This window comes from Diceros bicornis, chromosome 6, assembly GCF_020826845.1.
Source record: "Diceros bicornis minor isolate mBicDic1 chromosome 6, mDicBic1.mat.cur, whole genome shotgun sequence".
Classification (NCBI taxonomy): domain Eukaryota; kingdom Metazoa; phylum Chordata; class Mammalia; order Perissodactyla; family Rhinocerotidae; genus Diceros; species Diceros bicornis.
The window spans coordinates 83,676,364-83,701,512 of NC_080745.1; the positions used below are offsets into that span (position 1 = coordinate 83,676,364).

The following is a 25,149-nucleotide window of genomic DNA, read 5'->3' on the forward strand; positions in this document are numbered from 1 at the left end:
TGTAGACACTCTGCAACATGTCCACAGGAAGCTGCAAGGACCAAGCAAAGCACCACTTCTCGTGGAGATGCAGAGAAATGGCAGCAGCCTGTAGAAACAGCCCTGTGTTGAGTGAAGATGAAGTATGGTATCTGTGGTGACAACTGCAGCCCCTTCCCCTTAGTCAAGGTCTTCTGTGATATGAGCTTCACCACAGCCTTTTGAGTGGGTGTGGTGGGGTATGTTAATGCACAGCCACCATTTTAACAGGGTGTGAACCCCACTAAAGCTCACACAGCAGGCAGAAGAACGGAACCCCAGTGGGCTGCTTTGAAGAGTCACAGTTTTCCCCAGGATGGCAAAGGTGTGCCATTTGCACACTCCAATCCCTTGGGACCTTGGCAGACAGCAGTAATCAGTCAGAACACTTCCCTGCTGATGGCAGATTCTTCCTTAAAATCCTTCTTTCAACAGCGCTCTGATGGCCTAGAATTGGCTGGTGCGTAGGAACCAACCTGACAGTTTGCCCCAGACACAGGACTGACTGGCTCCACCAAAAAAAAGCCTTCACTGACGTCTCCAACTAGTTCTACCGATGGATTGCAAAATCTTACCTAAGACGTCTTTGAATGGACTGCTGATTCCACATTCATATTCTACTGAATCACATAGCTTCTTGGAGATCCAAGAAAATTAGCACAGTGCTCAACTCCTCTTGGGCACCTCACCTCATTGCCAGCAAGGTCTTTTTAGGCCCCACATCTATCACCCCATACTCTTCATTTCACAAAAGAGCGAGATCTATGTGACCTACACACCGCCCTCAGGCCCCTTGAGAGGTTGGGTATCCTCCCTCTTTTTCTGAACACCATCTCTCCCGAGACTTTCCAGGATCTAGCACATTGTCAAGAACATGGTAGACATCCAAAAAATTTTAAAACAATTAACTCAATGATTGGATAAGTGGTCACACCTCCACTAATCTAAGAGATCAGACTGAATAAAGATGGAGGTTATTCCATGGAGGCCTGTATTTTTTTCCTAGGCTCTATCCAAATGTATGGGTGTCATGGGGTCTTTTCCTGGTGTGAGGTGCCTTGAACAAGCTTAGAACCTCTCTGATACACAGGAAGTGTGGTGACCACCCACATTCAGGGTTATCGGCTCCGACAGCATTCTGCTTGGACAATCCACGCTGGAAATGCCCTACAGCCAGAGACTGAAATGAAGAATCTTTTCAGCTGGGCATGAGGGAACCGTCTGCAAGCAGGAGAGGTTAAAATAAATAGTGAATGGAGCGAGACCCCTCTTGACCAGAAGTCCACGCAGCATCCAACGCCCTGGAATGCTCGGCCACTTCAAAAGGAGAGTAATTGCCAGATATCTGCAAAGGGGGCAAAGGCCTCCAGGCCACTTACTTAGTAAGCTGCACGGGAAGTGGTGGCCAGACTGCCAGGGACCCTGACGCCCGCAGAGCAGATGTTCTACCGCAGCCAATTCCCGGTTCCTCTGGTGGAAGGGCTGCCTACCGCTGTCCAGGGCCGGGTGAGGGGCCCCCTCCCACATGGTTGCTAATGGACCTTCAAACCAATTAGCATGGTCCGTGCCTCCTGGCAGGAGGACATCCTGTTTATTTTGGACTCTGCTTGCTTGTTGCTAGTGGGACGCGAGAAACCTATTTATAATTACCAGGCTCTTTTCCACTTCACCCCCACCACAATTCCTGAACTGTTCTGTTGGGTATTTTAAAGGCTGGATTTGTCCAGCTGTCATCAGATGGCTGGACCCTACGGTGTCACTCATCCATGAGCTTCAGCTGCATCACAAGAGTCATCTAGTCAACTTCATGCTTCACTCGAGTCTTTCACAAATCTGTCTTTCCCAGTCACTTCCCATTAGAAACTAAATATGAATTTGTACTGGCTAGTTGACTCGACCGATTAAATCCAATTCCGATATACTGAGGTCTAAAGTGGTGTCCCACTCCATTACCTTCTCAGACATTTGAAAAATACTCTAGACACCCTTGACACCCTGTCCACGAGTCTTGCTCTTTCCTACAAACACACACACACACACGCAAACACACACACACACACACACCTTAATTTTCATTCTCTCAGAACAGAGTTTCTCAACCTCAGCACTATTAGCATTTTGGGCTAGATAAATCTTTGTGGTGGGGGCTGTCCTGTGCATTGTAGGATGTTTAGCAGCATCCCTGGTCTCTATCGCACTAGATGCCAGTGGCACCCTCCCCCGCGGTGTGACAACCAAAATGTCTCCAGACATTGCCAAATATCCCCTGCGGAGAAAAATCACCCCCAATTGCAAACCACTGCTTCCTTCAACCTAAAAGGGTCATATAGAACATCATTTCTAGCTTTCTGTGGAACCAAGAGATACTAGAAGTATCTAGTAAGAAAGTTGAGTAAGAAAAGTATTGAGTAAGAAAGTTTCCCTTTTACAATTTATTTCCTGGATTAAACAAATCAAGGAGTTTAAGTAGTTCGGAGAAAGTCCAAGAGTTCATCTGAACAAGAAGTGTTCTTTGGAAGGAGCCAGCCAGCCGTTCCTGGAGGCTGAGGGGATTTAATGTACAGTGCAGCCTGGCTCTGTGACCCCTTCACTGCATCTTCCTGTCTTATGGGAGGAGGCCCTGGGGATGGGAAAGATGGCGTGAAAGGCCCCAGGCATCTCCCCACTGTCCCACCTTCTCCATCAATATTAGCTCTACCCCAGCCAGTCTCCTCCATTATGTCAGAACAGGAATAGAAAGGGAGAGAGATTTCACCAAACTAAACATTTTTATCAGAAGTAAGAGGAATTCAAGGACAGCCATGGTTGGGGGGCCACTGCCGTGTATCTCCTCCCCTGGGCTCCATGAGTCCCCTACAAACCTCACTCTCAGACCACTTAGCACCCTGCACTGGGATTTTGGGTCTGTTGTCTGTCTCTCTCCCTAGACCATGATATTCCTGAGAGCAGGGGCTGCATCTAACTCAAATGATCACTCCTTGAGCTTAGCACAGAGCCTGTCCCATATTTTTATTGTAATAAAATGGCTTATATATATTGGATGCTTACCTGTGCCAGGTACTAAACACTTCACATACATCATCTTATTCAAACATCCCCAAAACCCTGTGAGGTAGGTATCAGATTATCTCCATTTTAAGCAGTGATGGAGATTTAGGGGGACAAATTACTTGTTCAAAGTCTCCCAGGGGAGTGGACATCAGCATCATGGCAGAGTGAGTTGTTCCTTTTGTCTCTCCCCTCTAAGTTACAACTAAATGCACATCCATTAACCAACAGAGGATTCCCTACACAACAGGATGCCTGTGAGATCCATGCAGGTATACATCTGAAGGTGGGTGGACTGGACCCCTGGGAAGTAGAGGAACTAGGGGAATGGCCCCCTCCCCCTCCCCAGTGGCAGCAATCCAGGTTGTGGAACGTCAAACAGTGGCCAGCGTGACTGTGAGTGGAGGCAGGGGCAACCCAGCCTGCACACGAACATTTGTGGAGCAGTGGTAGCTCGGCCCGCAGGAGCGCCCACCATGCCATGGTGGGCTTACCCACATGAACACTCCTCGCTGAGTGGTGGTAGGTCAGCCTGCATGAAGGTGCCCCGCTTGAGCAGCTACAGCCCAGCCTGCATGAACACAGAGCGGCCGACCAGCACAACTATAAGCAGATGGGGTGGAAACAGACCAAAAATGCCCCTGCCCCCACCCAAGCCCCTGAATGTGCAGCCAGAAGCAACAGGAACCACAGCAGAACTGGTGACCAAGCCCCCAGTGGCAGCAACCCCAACATCAGCTCCACCAGCAACAGAGGCTGTGTGCAAGTCCCCAGGTACCCAGACCCCCACCAGCAACAGTGACACCTGTGAAACCAGCACCCCTCGCAGTGGTGCAACCAGCAACCCAAGACAACCGAGGAACAGCAGCACAGGTGGTGCACAAGACAGCAGCACCTGAGTCCGTGGAGACCCAGTGGAGGAACATGAGAGCCAGGTGACCAGAACCAAAGTAATCAAAGCTGTACACAAATAAGAAAACGTGATTACTACCACAAATGCGCCAGTAAAGGATCAATTCACCAAACACCATGAAGAATGACAGTAACACTGCAGAACAGAAGGAAAATGACAACTCTCCAGAAACCAAACCTGAAGTCACAGAAGATTACAATCTAAATGACAGAGAATTCAATGAGAATGACAGAGAAACTCAACGAGTTACAAGAAAACTCAGAAAGACAGTTCAATGAGCTCAGGAATAAAATCAATGAACAGAAGGAGTACTTCACCAAAGAGATTGAAGCTCTAATAAAAAACCAAAGAGAAATTCCGGATATGGAGAACACAATTAATGAGAGAAAAAATAAAGTAGAAAGCCTAAAAAATAGAGTAGACCTTATGGAGGAGAGAATTAGTAACCTCAAAGATAGAAACCTAGAAATGCTTCAGGTGGAGGAGGAGAGAGAACTAAGATTTTCAAAAAATGAAGAAATTCTTTGAGAAATATCCGACTGAATGAGGAAAAGTAGCATGAGGATTATAGGTATCCCAGAGGGAGAAGTGAGGGAGAAAGAAGCAGAGAGCTTGTTCAAAGAAATAATAGCTGAGAACTTTCTAAACCTGGGGAAGAAACTGGGCATACAAGTACATGAATCCAATAGAACTCCTAATTACATCAATGCAAAAAGACCTTCTCTAAGGCATACAATATTAAAACTGCCAAAAGTCAATGACAAAGAAAAAATATTAAGGGCAGCAAGAGAGAAGAAAATAACCCACAAAGGAACCCTCATCAGGCTTTCAGTGGATTTCTCAGCAGAAACCTTACAGACTAGGAGAGAATGGAATGATATATTCAAAATACTGAAAGACAAAAATTATCAACCAAGAATACTCTATCCAGTGAAATTATCATTCAGATATGACAGAGAAATAAAAGCTTTCCCAGATAAACAAAAGCTGAGGGAGTTCATCACAACTACATCTGCCTTACAAGAAATGATGGAATCCTCCTACCTGAAACAAAAAGGCAAAGGTTTACAAAGTGTGGAGCAAGGAGATATACAGACAGACAAAATCAGAACATTGAAGCTCTCTATCAGAAGAAGTTAGTAAACACTTAATTATAACATGAAAGATAAAAGGAAAGAAAGCATCAAAAATAACTATAAACACTTCAATTTAGTCACAAACTCACAACACAAAAAAGAATAACTTGTGAAAACAAAAACATAGAAGAGGAAGAGGAAAGGGATGGAACCTGCTTAGGCTAATGGAGATAAGAAGCTATAAGAAAATGAACTATTTCCAAATCAATCAATGTGATACACCACACTAACAAAATGAGGAATAACAATCACACGATCATCTCAATAGAAGGAGAGAAGCATTTGACAAGATCCAACATTCATTTATGATAAAAACTCTCAATAAAATAGGTATAGAAGGAAAATACTTCAACATAATAGAGGCCAGGTATGACAAACCTACAGCCAACATCATACATAATGGTGAAAACCTAAAAGCCATCCCTCTCAGAACAGGAACAAGACAAGAGTGCCCACTCTCATCACTCCTATTCAAACATAGTATTGGAGGTTTTGGCCAGAGCAATGAGGCAAGAAAAAGAAATAAAAGGAATCCAAATTGGAAAGGAAGAAGTAAAACTCTCACTGTTTGCAGATGACATGATTCTATATATAGAAAACCCTAAAGAATCCACCGGAAAACTATTAGAAATAATCAATAACTACAGCAAAGTTGCAGGGTACAAAAGCAACTTACAAAAATCAGTTACATTTCTATACGCTAATAACAAACTAGCAGAAAGAGAAGTCAAGAATAGAATCCCATTTACAATAGCAACAAAAAGAATAAAGTATCTAGGAATACATTTAACTAAGGAAGTGAAAGACCTATACACTGAAAACTATAAGACATTATTGAAAAAAATCGAAGAAATATAAAGAAATGGAAAGATATTCCATGCTCATAGATTAGAGAATAAACATAGTTAAAATGTCCATATTACCTAAAGCAATCTACAGATTCAATGCTATCCCAATCAGAATCCCAATGACATTCTTCACAGAAATAGAACAAAGAATCCTAAAATTTATATGAAACAACAAAGGACCCCGAAGAGCCAAAGCAATCCTGAGAAAAAGAACAAAGCGGGAGGCATCACAATCCCTGACATCAAAATATACTACAAAGCTGTAGTAACCAAAACAGCATGGTACTGGCACAGAAACAGACACACAGATCAATGGAACGGAATTGAAAGCCCGGAAATAAAACCACACATCTATGGGCAGTTAATCTTTGACAAAGGAGCCAAGAACATACAATGGAGAAAGGAAAGTCTCTTCAACAAATGTGTTGGGAAAACTGGACAGTCACATGAAAAGAATGAAAGTAGACCATTATCTTGCACCATACACAAAAATTAACCCAAAGTGGATTAAAGACTTGAATGTAAGACCTGAAACCATAAAACTCCTAGAAGAAAATATAAGCAGTACACTCTTTGACATTGGTCTTAGCGTATCTTATGGAATACCATATCCACTCAGGCAAGGGAAACAAAAGAAAAAATAAACAAATGGGACTACATCAGACTAAAAAGCTTCTGCAAGGCAAAGGAAACCATGAACCATGAACAAAGGAAAACAAAAAGACAACCCACCAACTTGGAGAAAATATTTGCAAATCATATATCCAACAAGGGGTTAATATCCAAAATATATAAAGAACTCATAAACTCAACAACAAAAAAATAAACAACCCGATCTAAAAATGGTCAGAGGATGTGAACAGGCATTTTTCCAAGGAAGATATACAGGTAGCTAACAGGCACATGAAAAGATGTTCAACATCACTAATTATTAGGGAAATGCAAATCAAAACTACAATGAGCTATCACCTTACACTGGTCAGAATGGCTATAATTACCAAGACAAAAATTAACAAATGTTGGAGAGGATGTAGAGAAAAGGGAACCCTCACACACTGTTGGTGTGTAATGCAAACTGGTGGTAATGCAAACTGGTGCAGCCACTATGGAAAACGGTAGGGAGATTTCTCAAAAAATTAAAAATAGAAATACCATAAGATCCAGCTGTCCCACTACTGGGTATTTATCCAAAGAACTTGAAATCAACAATCCAAAGAGATTTATGCACCCCTATGTACATTGCAGCATTACTCACAATAGCCAAGACATGGAAGCAACCCAAGTGACCTTCTAGGGATAAATGGATAAAGAAGATGTGGTACTTATATACAGTGGAATACTACTCAGCCATAAAAAAAGACAAAATCATGCCATTTGCAACAACATAGATGGACTTTGAAGGTATGATGTTAAGTGAAATAAGCCAGGCGGAGAAAGACAAACATGGTATGATTTCACTTATATGTGGAAGATAAACAAACGCACAGATAAGGAGAACGAATTAGTGGTTTAGAGGGGAAGGGGTTCGGGGGAGGGCGAAAGGGGTAAAGGGGCACATCCGTACGTATGGTGATAGATAAAAACTAGACTATTGGTGGTGAGCACGATGCAGTCTATACATTAGGTGATATATAATAACGTACACCTGAAATTTACACACTGTTATAAGCCAATATGACCTCAAGAAAATAATTAAAAAAAAAAAACTCTCCCAGCCTGTAACAGAGACAGAGCCAAGCCCAGGCTCAGGCTATTCAGACAAAGCCTCTTAACCCCTGAACACTACCCAGCACTTGACACCTGATGAACTAATGGATGAGAGAACAAATTACTGTGCTCCACAGTGATCTTGCCAATCAGAGAATGTTGTGAGCCTGTGGTGACTGCCAGGTGACCCTATTCTCTCATCAGAGGGAAATTTAGGGGCTTGAGATTCTATCTCACCTCTGCTTGCTATGCTGGACACGCCCTGAGGGTAATTGGAAAAGTTTTCCTTGGAGCTTGGTTTTTTTCCCCTTTAGGAAGGAACAGTCCCCCACTTAGAACCACCTCCCTGGGCTCACACGCATGACTGTGCCCTCCTGCTCTGTGGATGGGGACACTCCTGGCTGTGATTTGGGGAAAGTCGAGGAAGAGCTGGAGTGTAAACAAGTCTGCCAGTGCCAGGTCAATTTATTTCAGCAAACATCTGTTGACAACAACACAGCCAGTGCCCTGGGCTGGAAACTGTTCAGATCATGGTCCTTGCCCTCCTGGCTCCTGGGGCACCGAGGGTGGGACATAAATCCAAGTAAAGCTAATTAGAGTCAAGTCTTGGTAAAGGTGGTAATCAAGTCCAAACAACAAAACAGGGAGGAAGTGGTTCATTCTGCCCAGTGACCAGGAACTGCCTTGCAGAAGAGGCTGGATACAAATTAGGCCTGAAGAAATGATGGGGGATTGAGAGTCATAAGTGGAGGCAATGCCAGCTGGAGAAGGCCATGGGAGCAGAACCATGGTGGAGAGGAAATCACAGGTGGTGGGCTCTGTGGGGGGATGAGGCTGAAAGCCAGGCTGGCCCAGACCAAGAGCACATGTATTTCTCTCCGTTCAGGGGAGACCTCTGCCCACTTTGCTCAAAGGACAACAAATGAGGAGAATATCTAGTTCTAGTTGGGATTCCACCAGAAGCAGATCCTGAAAGAAGTATTTGCATGCAAGTTGTTTCTTTGGGAGGTGATCCAAGGAAGCACTGGGAAGGCTGTGGGGGATGGAGACAGGGAAGGGCGGGATGCCAGCCAAGGGCGTGTTAATGAGCAGGTTCCCACCAGGGGCGCCTGGGCCTCAGTCCCGCTGGCAGGGATGTGCTGGAGCTGCTCGGACTGACTCACAAGAGCCAACTGTGTGCATCTCTCACCTACTCTGAGCTCAGCGACATCTGTTGGTAACTTGAATTCCACCACAGTGGGAGTATTTACACCACAGAAATTGGCAATGCTACAGGTTAAAGCTTTCCCTGTGCCCAATCCCTCCCAAAGAGCCTGTTTACCAGCACACCACTGCCTGCTGGTGCCTCTGAGAGATGATGTTGTCTTCCTAGGGTAGACAGCACTGGCGAGCTGGGCTATCTATCCACCAACACGCATCAGTCATTGGCTGAGAGCTGCTCCTGGAGGATTACCTTCCCAGCTTTCCTAGAATGGGACAAGTGACTCCTGGCTGAAGAATGCCTCCAAGTGGTATCTTAGTCCATTTGGGCTGCTATAACATAAATACCTTAGACTGCGTAGTTTTAACAACAAACATTTATTTCTCACAGTTCTGGAGGCTGGAAGTCCAAGATAAAGGCACCTGCAGACGTGGGCCCACTTGCTGGTTCACAGAAAGGGCAGGGAGCTCTCTAGGGACTCTTTCATAAGGGTGCTACTGCCATTCATGAGGGCTTCACCCTCGGGACCTACTCACCTCCCAAAGGCCCCACCTCCAAATGCTATCATATTGGGAGTGAGAATTTCAACATACCAATTCTGGGGGGACACAAAACATTCAATTCTATAGCAGGTGAGGAGCCTCAGTTGCGGGCAGTAGCAAACCATTAGCATGTAAGAGAAAAGGGAGAGCTGAGGGCTATGGCCAGAGCCCTAATAGCATCTGCTATGGGTCTGAACTACCCAGGGGCCATACTGAATAAGATGCCCCCAGCTCTAGGAAAAATTGCTAAGTAAGTTAAGTGGAACCCACACTACCTCCATCAGTTAGTTCCCTTGCTTGTTCCCCACATGCACATCTGTAACCCTCCCCTTGACGGCAGACAACCGATTCCTATGGATTTAGGACATTAACAAAGTATTCTTCGCTCAGGAACTCACACTTCCTGGGGGTATTTTCACTATGTTAGGGCTCCAGAAAGACAGAAAAACCTTCAAGATCTCCTAAGGTATTAAAATGGCATTTGTGGAGTCGATATTTTAGGCTAACAAGCCCCATGCCCCCCACACACAGCCACATGCCCAACAATTGAAGTTGGTTCTACTCCCCCAAAAGTAGAATCAAAACACAGAAAGCCTAGGGACTGGCAGATGACAACTTTCTTAAATAAGTAAGGACGTATCTTCCCAGTGGCAGATACACCCCTGCCTGGATCCCCCAGAGAAGGAGTTCTTGTTAATAAGCTCTCCTTCTCTGTGCCCTAGTTTCGCCACTTGGGAAAGCTCATAAGATGTGACTGTGACAATGGAAAGATTTTGGATTCGCCTCTTATTTTCATTTTGTGAACTCTGACATGCTCCGTTCCCTCACTGCTCAGGGACTTTGTGCTGGTGAAGGAGATATTCTGTCTCCAAAGTGCTGAGAGCTCCTTGGAAGCAAAGAGCCTTGCAGCAAGATAAGGAAGGTCACACAGCCAATCATCTATTACTGGGCTTTGGAGGGGCTGGTGTGACAAAACCCTGGGTCAGGGGGATGAGGACGGGGCAACAGCTGATACAGGTTCCTTTGTAGGGGCTGGAACAGAAATAAAGTTGGGAAAAGAGGGAATGGATGATAGAGGTAACAACGCTTTACTTCGAGCTTGCCTGGCCCGAAGAAATGGACGATTCCATTCCGTGACTGCCCCTCCCATTCCCTGTAAAATCATCCCTTTCCAGCTTGTGTCCCAAATAACTAATATAATAAACAATGTCTCCTTCACTCAGCACTCCAAAAACAATCCTTTTGTTTAACCGCAATTCGCAAAAACAATTTCTTCATTGTAAATAAATCCCTAGACTCTACAGTATGCCCTGATCCAGGAAAACACAGGAACGTATTTTATAAGCTCCATGTATTTCCAAACAAGGGACATTGTTTCACCATAGAAACGCTATTTTCAAGAATCCTCCTGACAATAAACCCTAGACTGTGCTCTTCTGGTGTGCAAATAAAGGTAGCACGAAAGTGAGATGCATTGTGGAAGGTAAAGCCGGGAACGGAATTCAGGGCTATTTGTTCCATCTATTCAGTCCATCGCCCAAGGGTTTTAGAGTGTGACTTGCAGCTGTGAAGCCAAATTGGAGAGGGCTGGCCCAGGCCGGGCTGCACTGGCTGGACGGGCAGTGTAACCTGCCTAGAGAGGCAGTAACAGCTTCTAGTGGGACCAGACTGCCATGACAGACAGGCTTCCTAGAGCCAGGATCAGAAGGGGTGCTGGTCCCTGGTGCACCAACAACCTCAAACAGGCTCCCTGTAGGGAAGGCTGAAGCTACCTGTATTGTCAGAGAGGGACACACAAAGCAACGCCTCTCTCCTGACTGGCAGTGGGGGATTTGGTTGGATAATTGAGGCACTTTCTCTGCTCCCTCTCCCCACCAGAGTCTGTTCACCAGACCACCACTGCCCACTGGGGACCTCTGAGCGGTGATGTCCTCCTGACAGCAGAGAGCACAGGAGAGCTCAGGTATCTATCCACCAATCATTAGCTGAGAGCTGCTCCTGGAGGGCACCTGCTCAGCACTCCAGCCTGCCATAGAACGGGACAAGCACACTCTGAGCGGCAGAATGCCCTCAGGCTGGGAGCCCCAGTTGCTCACCGTAGCAGACTATTATTAGCCTGTAAGGAAATGGGCAGAACTGAGGGGCTATGGCCGGGGCCCTAATAGCATCTGCTATGGGTCTGAACTGCCCGGGGGCCATACTAAATAAAATGTCCCCAGCCTATGCTCCAAGTTTTAACATTATTATTATTATTATTTTTTGGTGAGGAAGATTGGCCCTGAGCTAACATCCGTTGCCAATCTTCCTCTTTTTGCTGAGGAAGATTAGCCCTGAGCTAACCTCTGTGCCCATATTCCTCTATTTTGTATATGGGACCCCGCCACAGCATGGCTTGATGAGTGGTGCACAGGTCCGCGCCCGGGATCCCGACTCGCGAACCCGGAGCCACCGAAGCGGAGTGCATGAACTTAACCACCAGGCCAGCCTTCTTCTTTTTTTTTACTTGAGGAAGATTAGCCCTGAGCTAACACCTGTGCCAATCTTCCTCTATTTTTTTGTATGTGGGATGCCTCCACAGGGTGGCTGATGAGTGGAGTATGTCTACGCCCAGGATCTGAATCTGTGAACCTGGGCCACCAAAGCAGAGCATGCAAAACTTTAACCACTTGGCCACGGGGCCAGCCCCCAACATTATTATTTTCATTAGAACCTTTTCTGAGATGTGACACACACTTCGCTGCCCTGTAGAGAACGTTCAGAACCTAACGGATGCCTTTCTCAATTGCTCAGTTACTGAGTCCACCCAGAGGAAGTTAAGCTAAGAGATGGATCCCGTGATCTCAGCCCCTGCTTAGCCACTCACACAATGTCTGCTCAAACTATGCAGCCCTCTGAGGCTGACCAAAGCTCTCCACACCCTCCCTAACCAGGGGGGGGTCTGGAAATTGTCTGATATTTAAGCTCAAGGGACAAGGTGCCCGGGGCAGGACGGACCCTCAGGCATTGAGACACTTCAGCAGCAAGGAAGGAGCCACAGGGCCAAGGACCCCTCCTCAGAGATGCACTCAACACTCAGGATGGACAAGCCTATAGATGCCTACGGAATGTTCTGCAGCCCCGACACTCAGTGGCCTCAGTCACTATATTTGTCCTAAGTATTCAGCCTCCTACTGTCTTTTGCCATTTCATATCTGATATGAATATTTCTGTTCTATTGCCCATTGTGAACAAGCACCAGTCACCGAGGAAAGAGACAATCTTGACGACTCAGTACACCCTGCCTTACACGTAGTTCTCAGTCAACAAGCCGTACATCTGGGGGCTACACACCCTTCTGCTATAAATCAGTAAGGCATACAGGGATTGTGGACGTTTGGCTGGGGGTGCTCGCTGCTCTGTCAATCTGCCCTATTTCCAGTAGCATCCCTGACTTCTGTTCAGGCCTGCACCGCTCCCTCTCAGACCACAGCTTGAGCAGAACGCATGACCCAAGCCAAGGCATTCGGCTCCTCCCCTTTCCCTGTCCCAGGGCTCCCTCAGTGGTGGGAGGCGGGGGATTGCTCTAGGCTGGTCCCATCAGAATCATCTCAATAGTTTTTCTGGGCATTCTGGGGCAAGGACACTTAATCTCCTCTGCTGGGCATGGGGCTGCTGGCACACAGGGCTCTGTAACAGACATGCTCCTTGCTTTTCAGAGGATTTTCCATCGTCTTGAGATGACAGATGTTTCTCAATGATCAGCTTTGCTGGTGGTAGGGGAGACCATCTGTGTAGTGGCCAGGTGTGGTGGCGCCCTGCTTGCCTCCTTCCCAGCCTCCCCCGACCTTTGCTCTCAGCCTCTCTGCTCAAGCCAGAAATCTGGGGGTCATCCCTGATTCTTCTTTTCCTTACTCCCTGCATCCAATCAATCATCACATCTGATTAATTCCACCTCCAGACAACTCTCAACTCCATCCACTGCTTTCTCTCTCCTCAGACATCACCCTAATATGAGCTCCTGTCATCTTTTGTGAGGGCTCCTCAATTAGCCCCTGACAAGTCTCCCCCTCCACACCTGCCCCTCCAGCCCTTTCTCCACCTAACAACCAAGTGAAATTACAAAATGTAAATCAGATCATTATGTCCATCCCTCCCCTGCCGAAATCACCTAAATGGTTTGTGAGTGTGTCTCACCTACACTGTTCTGGCCACACCAGCCCCCTTTTGGTATTTGAAATGTACCAAGTTCTTTTCTGCTTCTAGCCTGTAAAAGTTTCCTATGGCTGCTGTAACAAACTACCACAAACCTAGCAGCTTAAAACAATGCAAATTTATTACCTTATAGTTTTGTAGGTCAGAAGTCCCACACAGGTCTCGCTGGGCGAAAATCCACATGTTGTCAGGACTGTATTCCTTTCTGGAGGCGCTGGGGGAGAATGTTTCCCCACCTCTCCAACTTCTAGAAGCTGCCTGCATTCCTCGGCTTGTGGCCCCTTCCTCCATCTTCAAACATTGCATCTTTCTGACCCTTCTTCTAACGTCATATCTTTCTCTGACTGCAGCTGGGAAAGGTTCTCTGCTTTTAAGGACTCATGTGATTAGGCTGGGCCCACCCAGATCATCCAGGATATCTTTCCATCTCCAAGCCTATAACCTTCATCTGCAAAGTCCCTTTTGTGACGGTAAGACATTCACAGGTTCTGGGAATTAGGGTGTGAACATCTGTGGGAGGCATTATTCTGCCAATCACAGGCCCTTTGTATGTGTTGTCTGCTTTACCGGGCCAACTCCTTTAGGCCAAAGGTCACATGCTCAGAGAGACTTTCCTGAAAATTCGTTTTAAATTAGACCCTCCTTGGTACTCTAACACGGTTCCTGTTTCTTTCCCTCATAGCACTTCCAACGGTCTGTAATCAGATAAATTTGTCTAATTACTAGTTGATTGTTCCCTCCCTCAGACCACGTCCTCTGTAAGAAGAGGAACTATACTGATTTTGCTGTGTGCCTGTAACAGTGTTAGCCACATGGTAGATTAGATGCTCTATAAAGATGGAATGAATGAAATGGGCCCTAAACTTGAAGCTCAGCCCTGTCTCCTTCTCCAGGACAGATTCTGACCTGAGGTAGGTGGATTTAAGGAGCTCCAACCTGGATCTCTGGATTCAATACCCAGCCTCCTTTGCTGCGACTCCACCCCCGCCTCGTCCCGTCATGGTCCCAGGTGGCCCCTCTGATTCTCTGAGTATAACCCCCTGCCTGAGTCACCTGCCTTATCTGCTCTTGCCCACAGGATCCTTGGATTAGGGTCTCCTCTTGATCCCTGCTGGGGAGGGGTGCATTTCCTTGGTAGCACGTCTCAGAGTTATTAACTTCACATATTATCCTGTCTCCCTCAGTGAGCAGTATGTACCTGGAGGACAGCGTTTGCTTCTCTTTTGCTTCCTGTTGGATCTGCAGGACCCTCCTTGTGCCTGGTCCCCTCCCCAAGACACTCAATGCCTGATGGTGAATGAATGAATGGACACTTCTCTCCTGTCTGGCTCTCCCAGGACTGTCCATGGATCACTGCCTTCCTCCACGTTGGAGCTCCCCGGTGTCAACTGCTCTGCTGACTGACCTGGGCCCTCCAGAGGCCATGTCTGGACTTCCTCTTTCCATTTCCAGTCCAGCCCCCTTGCCTCTATTCCACACTGCAGGAGTTTATCTCTAATGCCAATTCTGGGATTAATACCAATCTCACAAGTCCAGAGAGAATATAAGATTTATTGAAACAATATTTATTGAGCACCTAATCTGGATCAGGTCTTCTGCTGAGAGTTGTTCAAAACTGAGCAACCACAGAAACTACCCTTGAGAATCTCACAAAACGGCAAAGAAACAAATAACCAGCCTAGGATGATAATGCCCCAATTCTGCTGCCACCACTATGGGACGGGTGGGTGAGGTGCAGGGGCAAGAACAGACAGGAGTCTCCAGCTGTCTCTCCACAAGACCATCCTACTAAGGGCAGAACTCATCAACACAGGCTGCCCCACTCTGGCTTAGATGGAGGGGAGGCAGTGAGAGCCCGTGGAAAAGGTCTGAGGTGGAAGCAAGGAGTGTGAACAAGATTTCATTTCTCATTTAAGTGTCATTAATGTCTAATTCCAGCAAGGCAGAGGCTCAGGCTCAGAGCCCGAAAAGTCTTTAGAAATTGGAAGGTCTGTTCTCCAAACAGGCACTCATCCCTCAGGTGAGGATCTGCCTGGCCGACCTCACGGAAGGAGGCTGTAATCCAGAAGGACGAATGAAGGCAGCATAGGCAGGGTGTCTGGAGCAGGGACAGAGCTGCCCAACTAGGAGGGAGGACAGCCCCCTGGGCCCTACTTCTCAGAGACTCTTCCTCAGATGCCAAAGCACTCAGTTGAGAAAATTGCAAAACAATAGTACAAAGATTTTCAAGTGGGAAAATGCAGCCTTGAAGTTAATTGACGGGCACCAGCCAGGTCATGAGATTACATCAATTGGCAGCTGAGATGGGGAGACCCCGGGGCAGCCAGAGAACCAGCAGGCAGGTGACACACAGTTGAAGTGTGTCATCCACCTCATTGGTCTTGCTCACCCATGGAATCCCACGAGAGGGCTGATGGGAAGACATGGTGGGGCTCAGTACATTCCTCCAACTTGCTAGCTGACGTGAGTCCTCTACTCTGGGCCCTGGTTGTGGCTGACACAGAGTTTTACTAACGCACAGTGATCTGCCAAACCATTCTGGCTGTGTTTTGCTGGAAGCCAGAGAGAAGACAAAGAACGCTATAAAAAATAACAAGCAAAGCAGAATGCCCAGCCTGTCTGCCTGAGGTGACACCAGCTATTTTCCCATGAAAGTAAAGAGAGCAAGGAATAATTAAGAGGAGGGAGGAGGGGAGAATCAGAGAAACCCATCTGTAAAAACAGGAGGGTTTTCAATGACTTTCAGCAGCAAAAGAACAATTATTATATTATTTTGAAGGGATTCAAAATTCTTGAAAATTGAAAGAACTTGAAAGTGAACTGATGCTGTTGCTTTTTAACCAGCTTTTTGAAATGTTATGGGAGCCTCAAAATAAGTTTTAAGAACTGCCACTCTGTTCTCTGATGTGAAGGGGGCTCCATGGGGCCTCTACCGTAATCCCGGTACGTAAAGAGTGGATTAAGGCAGTAATTTTCAGTAGCTAAAAAAGAACTACAAGGGCACAAGTGCTACCAATTATATCTCAACACAAACCAGTGCCTCCTTAAGCCTCGATGCAGAGAAGGCAAACAATTTCATTGTCAACCAGGGTGTTCTCTGAAAAGCCTAGGAACATGCTGGGCGCATTAAAGGGGAGATACCTCGCATGTGCAATTACTCAACACATCTTTAAAACTGTAAACACTTGTTCGCATGTGGAGAAGTTTAGAGCTGAGCAGGCTTGGAAAACCCACCTGGCAGGCGAGCTCCCTCCATCTCTCTCCAGTTGAGTAACAGTTCTCAGCTCCCGCTGTTCCTCCGAGAGCCAAACGCAAGTCAGCGGAGAGATCATTAAGGAGTGGGGGGCAGGAGTTCACGTGCGCGCTATTTTTAGCCAGAGCACTCCCTTTTCCCCTCTCCCGATTGATGCGCTCGCATAAACCTTGCCTCTGTTTCTCCCCGCCCCACCTAGCTGCATCTGGGAGCTTGCGCACACACAGATGCCGTCTGGCTCCCGCCTGCTGCTTTCTCCACCTTTGATTGGTGAGTGGCACTGAGGATACCGACATTTCCAAATAAGCCTGGCGGAGGAACGTTGCCCAGCGTTGGTTTTGGAAACAGTAGGCTGTGTGGCCTCAAAGAGAATAATCGCCAATGCATGGAAAAATAATCTCTCCCAACGTGCTCAACAGAAGAATGTATAGAACCCAAGGACCCCAGCCTATAAAGGTGGGAATAAAATGGAAATAAAGCAAGGTTTGTTCTCTCCCGTCAGCCCCTGGCTCACTTGACAACCACGCTCTTATGTGTATGAATCACACGTCAAATGTGGAAAAGACCCCTTAGATCTTCCTGCTCAGCCGGCTGCCCAACGAGAGGGCATGCTGTTTCTCCTTTCCGGGGGCCGATCTTACATGCCTCCAGCAAGGAACGGATTGTTTTGCTGCTCTGATTTAATTTGCCATTGCGAGGCCGCTGGGGAGGGAGCCAAGCCAATTCCCTGGCCTCTCAGATCCACACACACACACATTCTAGGCACTGGAGACAAGTTCAAAGGAGAGGGAGTGTTCTAAATTCAGAGGGCAGTGTACCCAGCAGTGGAAAGATGGCAATAAATCCCTGAGAAATTAAAATTTCACTTGAAGTGGAAATTTTACCATCACCAAACTCTGCCAGATTTTGGATTTGGGGATTGGTAAAGAGGTTTCCAAAATGAAATGATGTCTACAAGTTGTTTGTTTTAAAGGACGTAATATATAGTAAAAATGAAATAAGCATCCCACCAGAATAAGAGTTCTCTCCCAGCAGACCTTTCCAGGCTCTAGTAAGTCCACTGTTAATGAGCAGAGGGAAAGTAATCAGCTAGGTAATGGGCACCCCTACCACTGAAGTCATTTAATTAGCACCAGTAAATGAAAGCTGCCCAGGTGCTTGGCCACAATTAGCTGTGCCCAAAACATCTCCCACATCGGCCAGCAGTTAGAGCCTGAGATGGGGAGCTAAGTCCCCTTGGAGAAGAATCTGCCCCAGCCGAGGACAGGACCAGTGCAGAGGTCCAGCTCTTCAACAAGCCAAGCAATGCCAGGGCCCCCAAATCCACTTGAGGGAGAGGCAAAAACACGATTTATAGAGTCACATAATAAATTATAATGGTATAGTGTTTTCCAAGTAATAATAGAAGTTATCTGGGCTCTGAAGTCCTGTCGTCTAGGTTTGAATCCTAGCTATATGCTTTGAGCAAGTGACTAAGATCTTTTTGTCTCAGTTTCCTTATCTGCAAATAGGGATAATAATAAAATCTACTTGAGGCTTAAATGAGTAATATGTATAAAGTGCTTAGAAGAGTGACTGGCACATACTTTCGTAAGCGTTGTTATTCTTACTATATTATTTTTTATTCTTATTATATATTTATCTCACTTTATTTTTACACCACCAATGCATCATGGTTGTCCATTGGTCTACATATTGTCTATGGCTGTTTGGGCCAGGACAGCAAGAGTTGAGTAGTCCCTAGGGATGTACAGATTGCAAAACCTATAATAGTCATTATCTGGCCCTTTAGCCCAAATTAATTCTCACGATAACCTGTGAGGTAGGTTTTATTTGTTTCCTATTTTCAGATAAGGAGATCAGGACTCAAAGAAGGTCAAGGATATGCCTAAAATCTCTCCTCCGGCCTCCAGACCCTGTCTGACTCCAACATGCGCCCCTTCCGGCCATGCTCTGCTGGATCCAGGAGCCTGGAGCCAGCGCTTAGTGCTGTGTCCATCACCACCCACAGAGGCGGGAGATGAGCCAAATACAGCCAGGTGGGCTGCGGCTGCTGAAGGCGCTCTCCTTCTCCGTGGCGGAAACGTTCATGTGCAGAGTCAGGTCATTGAGAGCAGTGATGCTCTGAGTCAGACCCTCTTCCCCTCCTACGCACCAGTGGTTTGTTCCTAGTCCCTGCTGTGGCTGTGCGGTGAGGCACGATGGTGGCAGAAGCAAGTTCCCTGAGAGGTCTGTCCCCTGGCTTGGATGGGGACAGTTTCAGGGCCATGACAAGGAATCGGCATTGAGTTACTCCTCAGAGACTGGTGTAATACTCGTTTACCAAATGATGTGGTAATTACCCAGAGATCTGTCAAATTTCAAATGTGTTCAGAAAGTGGAGGTTATTGCTATCACATGTTGTGGGTGTTAAGAAGCATTTTCCTTGTTGGAAAAGTGCCCCAGACTTCAAAGTCTTTGAAGGTACGAGAATCATCTCAACTTATCATCAACAGTTGCCCATTTAAGGGACACCCGGCCATCCGAGGTTACAGGTGCAGTGGGAAGGCTTCCAGGGCTGGGCTCAAAATTGGGAAGCTTGCCCTCTGTTAGCTACGTGGACTTGGGCAAGCCATGGCCCCTCTTTCCAACTATAAAATGATCCTATGATTCTCAAGTTCCCATGCTCTAAAGTTATGTCCCATTTGCTGCAATGGAGGCCATTCTAAGCAGTGTGACAACTTAGTGATTGTGTGGCCTTAGAAATTATGTCATCTGAGTTCATATCCTTGCTCTACTGTGTGATCTTAGGCAAGTTACTTAGCTACTCTGTCCCTCTTTCTCCTCCTTATAAAACGGTGAGAATTGTGGTACCCACCTCTGCTAGTTTATTCCTTCTTTGGGTATTTAAAGAGACACCCCAGTGTCTGGTCCATGATGAATACCATACACATCATACACATACACACATTGTTGTTTTTATCATTACAAGCAATGTTTTCTCACTTAGGATAAGCTCTGAGAGATCATTTTATAAGGAAGTTCATTGCAAGCCCATCTAGTCAGAATCAAGGTCACTAAAAGCCCTGATCCTGGTGCAGAATCTTTCTGCACTTTCTGATCCCAATCTATATAATCTAATTGGGAAGTTCTCCTTGCTGAAAATTTTGGGGCCCCTGGGGGAAAGGGGTGGGAGGTCTGTATGTTTTTGTTGTTTCCTCCTTTCCTCTTCTCTGACTTCATTTCTGCCACTGCAGCTCTGTGACCTGCCAGTTGATGTCTATGAGCTTCTTACCAGACCCAGTTGGAGAGGGCAACCTGGGAGTCTTCGAAGGCAGCAGAAATTGAAAGCACTCAGTGTAGGCACCACCTTTGGTCCAGGTGTGCTCTTCTCACTGCCGAGAACCATTCTACCTCCTCTGCCCTCCCTCCTTCGTTCTTTCAACAGAGGCTGATTGAGCACCTATGTCCCGTAGTCTGTTCCAGTGAACAGAGCAGAGTCCCCTTTGCTGGAGCTCGTTCTATTGGAGGGGTAAGGAGGGTATAAGCCAAAAACAATAAATACATAGATACTATATGACATGTCAATCAGCAATGTAAAGAAAAATTAAACACATAACAGAAATAGTGATGAGGGTACCTCTATTTCAGGCTCTTGGAAGAGGCCTTTCTGATCAGCAGACATCAGCAGATACCAGAAGGAAGTGAGGGCATGAGTCCAGCAAATATTGGGGGGAAGAGAATTCTAGACAAAGGCATGAACAAAAGTCCTGAGGTGGGAGCATGGGTGGAGGATGGAGAAACATTAAGGGGCCACTGGAGGCTCACAGAAGGGGCGAGGGGAGAGCAGCAGGGTGTGAGGTCAGATAGCTGGTGGAGCACCAGGTCGGGTGGGACCTTTTAAGCCATAGTGAGGGCTTCTGCAGTGTGCTTTGAGGGCGAGGGGAAGCCTCTGGAGGCTGTTGAGCAAAGGAGTACAGGAGACTCCAGCAACTGAGCACAAAGACTCTGAAACCCAACTCGAGTTCAAAACTCAGATCTGCCACTGACCTTGGGTGTGTAACCTTTCTATGCCTCAATTTCCCAATCTGTTAAATGAGGCCAGCAATGCGGTCAGTGACGAATAACACTTGTTTTGAAAACACAAGTTTGTTCTAATGGGATCCATGATTTGCCAGGGAATCATTTGAGCATATTCGAGGAATTTCATGTTTGGCTATACGTGATTTTAACTGCGAAACACCTGAAGTAAACTTGGAAAACTGCACCCAGTTGAATTAAGTCCCGTAGGGAGACCCAAATGCACATATGCACCCCTGAAACATCTCCCAGCCACCTCAGTCCACCCACCTGTAAGGTGCCCCATCCTCGCTGGGTGGTGTTAGGGTTCTCCATTTCAGACAGCCCTCCTTCCACGCGGCACTGTAACTCACAAGCTGACCCTGTTTGACTCTTCCAATACCCACTTCTACAAGCAAACTTCGTCGTTTTCAAAGCAAAGTGCCATATCTAGTGTAGTAACGTATTTCTGAATCACTTAATATGTGTAAAACTATGCTACCATTTTTATTAGGTTCCTTTCTTTTTTTAAAAAATGTCTCACTAATGAAGTTTTTGAGTGTTGTGCTCCTAATTGCATTTTCCCCAAGCCCTGTAGTTTTTTATTGTGATTTTGCATAGCACACTGATTTTTAGGAATGCGTAGGTCACGTGAGAGCAGAACTGACTGCAGTACCCGCCTCATAGGATTATTGTATTAAAGTTGTTAGTACTTACAAAGCAATTACATGTCTAGCCAGCACATGCTAAGTGCTATAGTACTCATCATTCTTATTGTTATTATTATTATTAAAGTGGCATGGCCTCTCAAATGGCCACCCCAGCAGCTGTGTTGAGAATAGGCTGTAAACAAGCAGGAGCGAAAACCCGGGGACCACTTAAGATGATGTTGCGAACATCCAGATGAGCAGGGATGGCAGCTTGGATGTGGGCTGTAACAGGGAAGGTGGGGAGATGAGTATAGCCCCTATTCCCAGGCTCAGGTATATCTGCCTATCGAGTTACCTTTAACTCGGCTACTAAAATGCAGCCGGGAGGGCCTGAATGCTGCCACAGGAAAAGCGCCTTGGGGGCTCTCTCACAGCGGGCCGCACTCCACAGAACAAGAAGGGCCTTTCATGCAGGGGTGCGGGGGCCTAGAGAGCGCGGGGAGGCTCAGGGCCGCTCAGGGTTCCAAAGCGGGGCTTCATATCACAGCCACTCAGGTGGAAAGGAGGGATCTGGCCTGTCCCTCCTCTGCTCCCGCCTAAGGTCACAGATGAATAGAGCCCGACTGAGGAGTGGAGCTGGCATCACAAGCGGCTCAGTGATGTGCGGAGGAGGGTGTCCTGTTCGGAGATAAGGCTGGAGTCGGGGAGGCTGCGGGGTTCCCGGGGCGGTCAGTTGATAGCGACAGAGACCACACAGCATTGTCGAGAATGGCCAGCTGGCTCCTGGGCAGGATGAGGCCGGGAGGGCAGCACAGCTCACGTGGGTGCTGATGGGAGCAATGTCTCAAACACCTTCCAGGAGGCTTAACTTCCAAGAATAAAAGGTCGGCTTTAAATTACACTCAGACACTTGTCTTGTGCCCTCAAATCGTTTTCCATTCTACACAACCCAAAAAATACAACCTCCCGTTTGTTGAGTGCCTACGTTAGGCAGGGCTAAGGCAGTAAGCACAATGGTTAAGGACACAGGCTCTGGATGCAGACTCCAGCTCCTGCACGTAACAGGTACTCAGTTAATGGCAGCTACTCTTTATTATTATGGACAAACTGGGATGGTCGCAGCAGCCTGTAGCAAACGCAGCTCTAAAAGGAGCGGCAAATCAGTACAGTCCCAGAGCCGAGCTAAGCTGGCTGAGAGTGTCAACACAGGTGACTCTGAAGTCTTTACCCACAACACGGGACTTCCGGAGGGGGCACCACACAGAGAGAGGGACTGGCCCCAAATCACGGCTCTGCTGTAAACCAACCTGCTGTGTGATTTCAGCAGGCGACCTGACTTCCCGGGATGGACTTCCGTTTCCTTGCCTGTGAAATAAGGGAACTGGAGTCCAATTCTCAAGTTTCTGTGGCTTTCTGGGTTGTATACTAATTAGTTGCTTAAAAACCAAGATTGTGCATTTTCAGCTTTGCATAAGTATATAAGATATATATAAGCCTATAAGAAGTATATGTCCCTGAATATAAAAGAACATTAATATAAGGCAGTTTTCCATTTTCTTAGAGATATTAAATAAATATATAATATATATTGTATGCTATCACATATTTTATAATGTAGTTATAAATAGCTATTATAATGTATATTTTATATATAAATGTGACTGTATATTAGAGAGGTAGATGATATATGCAAATATATACTTTTAGTATTTAATTTATAAATTTAGTTGCATATTTGTTTTTAAAACATCATATAAAACAACAGATTATTTTCCTTAAATAATTTCACTCAAGCTCTTCATATGTGTCTTTGTCATCAGGGTCTTTGTCATCACTAGAGCCAGTTTTTGAGTTATGGGACACAGTTCTCCGGAGCTGTCACCTTGGTTTTGTCTCAAGTCATTTGAGACATAGCCCTCTGGGAATCCAAAGTTATTAGCAAGTCCTGAAAGGTCCCACATGATCAGATCCCACCTGCCTTCATGCCCGACCCTTCTCCCTGCATTGTTTACTCTGCCCCAGTCATATTCCTCTGTCACCTGGAGCACACTCCTACTTCTTATCCCCTCCCTGGGGAAGAGTCTTGCCCTTGATATAAGCATGGCTCACAACCTCACGTCATTCAGGTCTCTCCTCAAATGTCACCTCATCAAAGAAAGGAAACTGTATCCATTTCCTCAATACATGCTGTTTGATTGCTAAGCAAGTAATGATTATAACATCACCCCAATTCCAGTAGCAATTTATTAAAGTGAGCAATGCTAGATGCTGCAATAGAAATCTCAGCCAACTAATACAATAAAATTTTATATCGCTATTATGCAAAATTCAGTGAGGCTTGGAAAGCTCTCCTGGTCATCTCTCCTCCATGTGGTGACTCAGAGATCCAGGCTGCTCCATCTTGGATTTGCAGCTTCCAGTGTCACAGCAAAAGGTGAAAAGAGGGCTAGAAGTTGCATGGGATGTTTCCAAGGACATCCCTGAAAATGGCTCCCACCACTTCATGCACAGTCCCTTGGCCAGAACTTAGTCACAGGGATAGCTGCTCATTGCCAGCAGTGCTGGGAAATGTGGGCTTCCCCTGTGCCCAGCGAGAGGAAACCCTGGGCCAAATGCAGAGCAGCATTGTCTCTGCCATAAGAGTTACATCTGCGTTGGAATCCTGCCTCTTCCCGCTGGCTCAGAGCTCTCTGGATCTGTTTCTTCACCTATAACTTGGAACTAATGATGTCTACCCACAAGATTGGAAGAATGTCATGGACATAATGATCAATAAATGTTTGCTTATTAAAAATTCAGATTAGTTGGAAAAATTGTATAGGTCTAAATGTTTGGGTTAAATTTCTATAATTATCAAAATATTAAAACATTAAGCAAATTATCCTGAAACTATAGAATAAAATTTTATACCAATAGGACAGTTAAATAAAACGGCACTGTTAATCATAAGCAATCCACCAAAAATTGAATGTGAGTGTAATCTACTTCTTTTCTACTCTGTTTTCATACATGGCCCTTCTCCTTCTCCTCTGCCTACAGCAAATTACTCCTCCTCTGCTTGTAAAGTCAGAAAAATGTCAGAAATAATTTGCAAATTTTTTTCTAATTCTAATTAACATAGTTTCCTATTAGCAGAAGACACAAATTAGGCAATGTATTATGGGGGAAATCTCTTAATAACCCCAAAAGGTTTAGAGTAGATAATTAAGAATTGATGAGTCACTATAAAAATTTCCATAGGGATTAACTGTACCAGAGAAATGCAGTAGATAAAACTTAGGAGTGAGAGTTTCCTGATTAATTACATAGAAAGTTTTTTTTTAGCCCAAAAGGTGACAGAGGACAGTAGAAGGGGAAACAATGAAGAAAACTGAGAAGAAACCCACAGACACATGGAGGGTCTGAGAGTGGCTTCACGTGAGCCATGGGAGTGTTCAAGATGGCAGTGGTTGGCAGCGTCCAATGACTCAGATCTCTCACCCAGGCTAAGGATTGAAAAGAGAATTTGGCATCTAGAAGCCTATGGCTGCCCTTACGCAGAGCATTCCCAATGAAGTGATGGGGACAAAAGGCAAATTACAGCATGAGAGGGATGAAAAGTTTC

The 25,149-nt window shown here is 46.0% G+C and overlaps 1 long non-coding RNA gene across 1 annotated transcript in view; it reads right to left on the reverse strand.

Moving 5' to 3' along the window:
• Positions 1 to 13,860, reverse strand: part of LOC131407501 (uncharacterized) — a 35,921-nt gene extending 22,061 nt beyond the window's left edge. The window contains exon 1 of the long non-coding RNA XR_009220503.1: positions 13,731 to 13,860. This is a non-coding gene — a long non-coding RNA (uncharacterized LOC131407501). The remainder of the gene's footprint in view (positions 1 to 13,730) is intronic.
• Between the last annotated feature and the right edge of the window lie 11,289 nt (positions 13,861 to 25,149).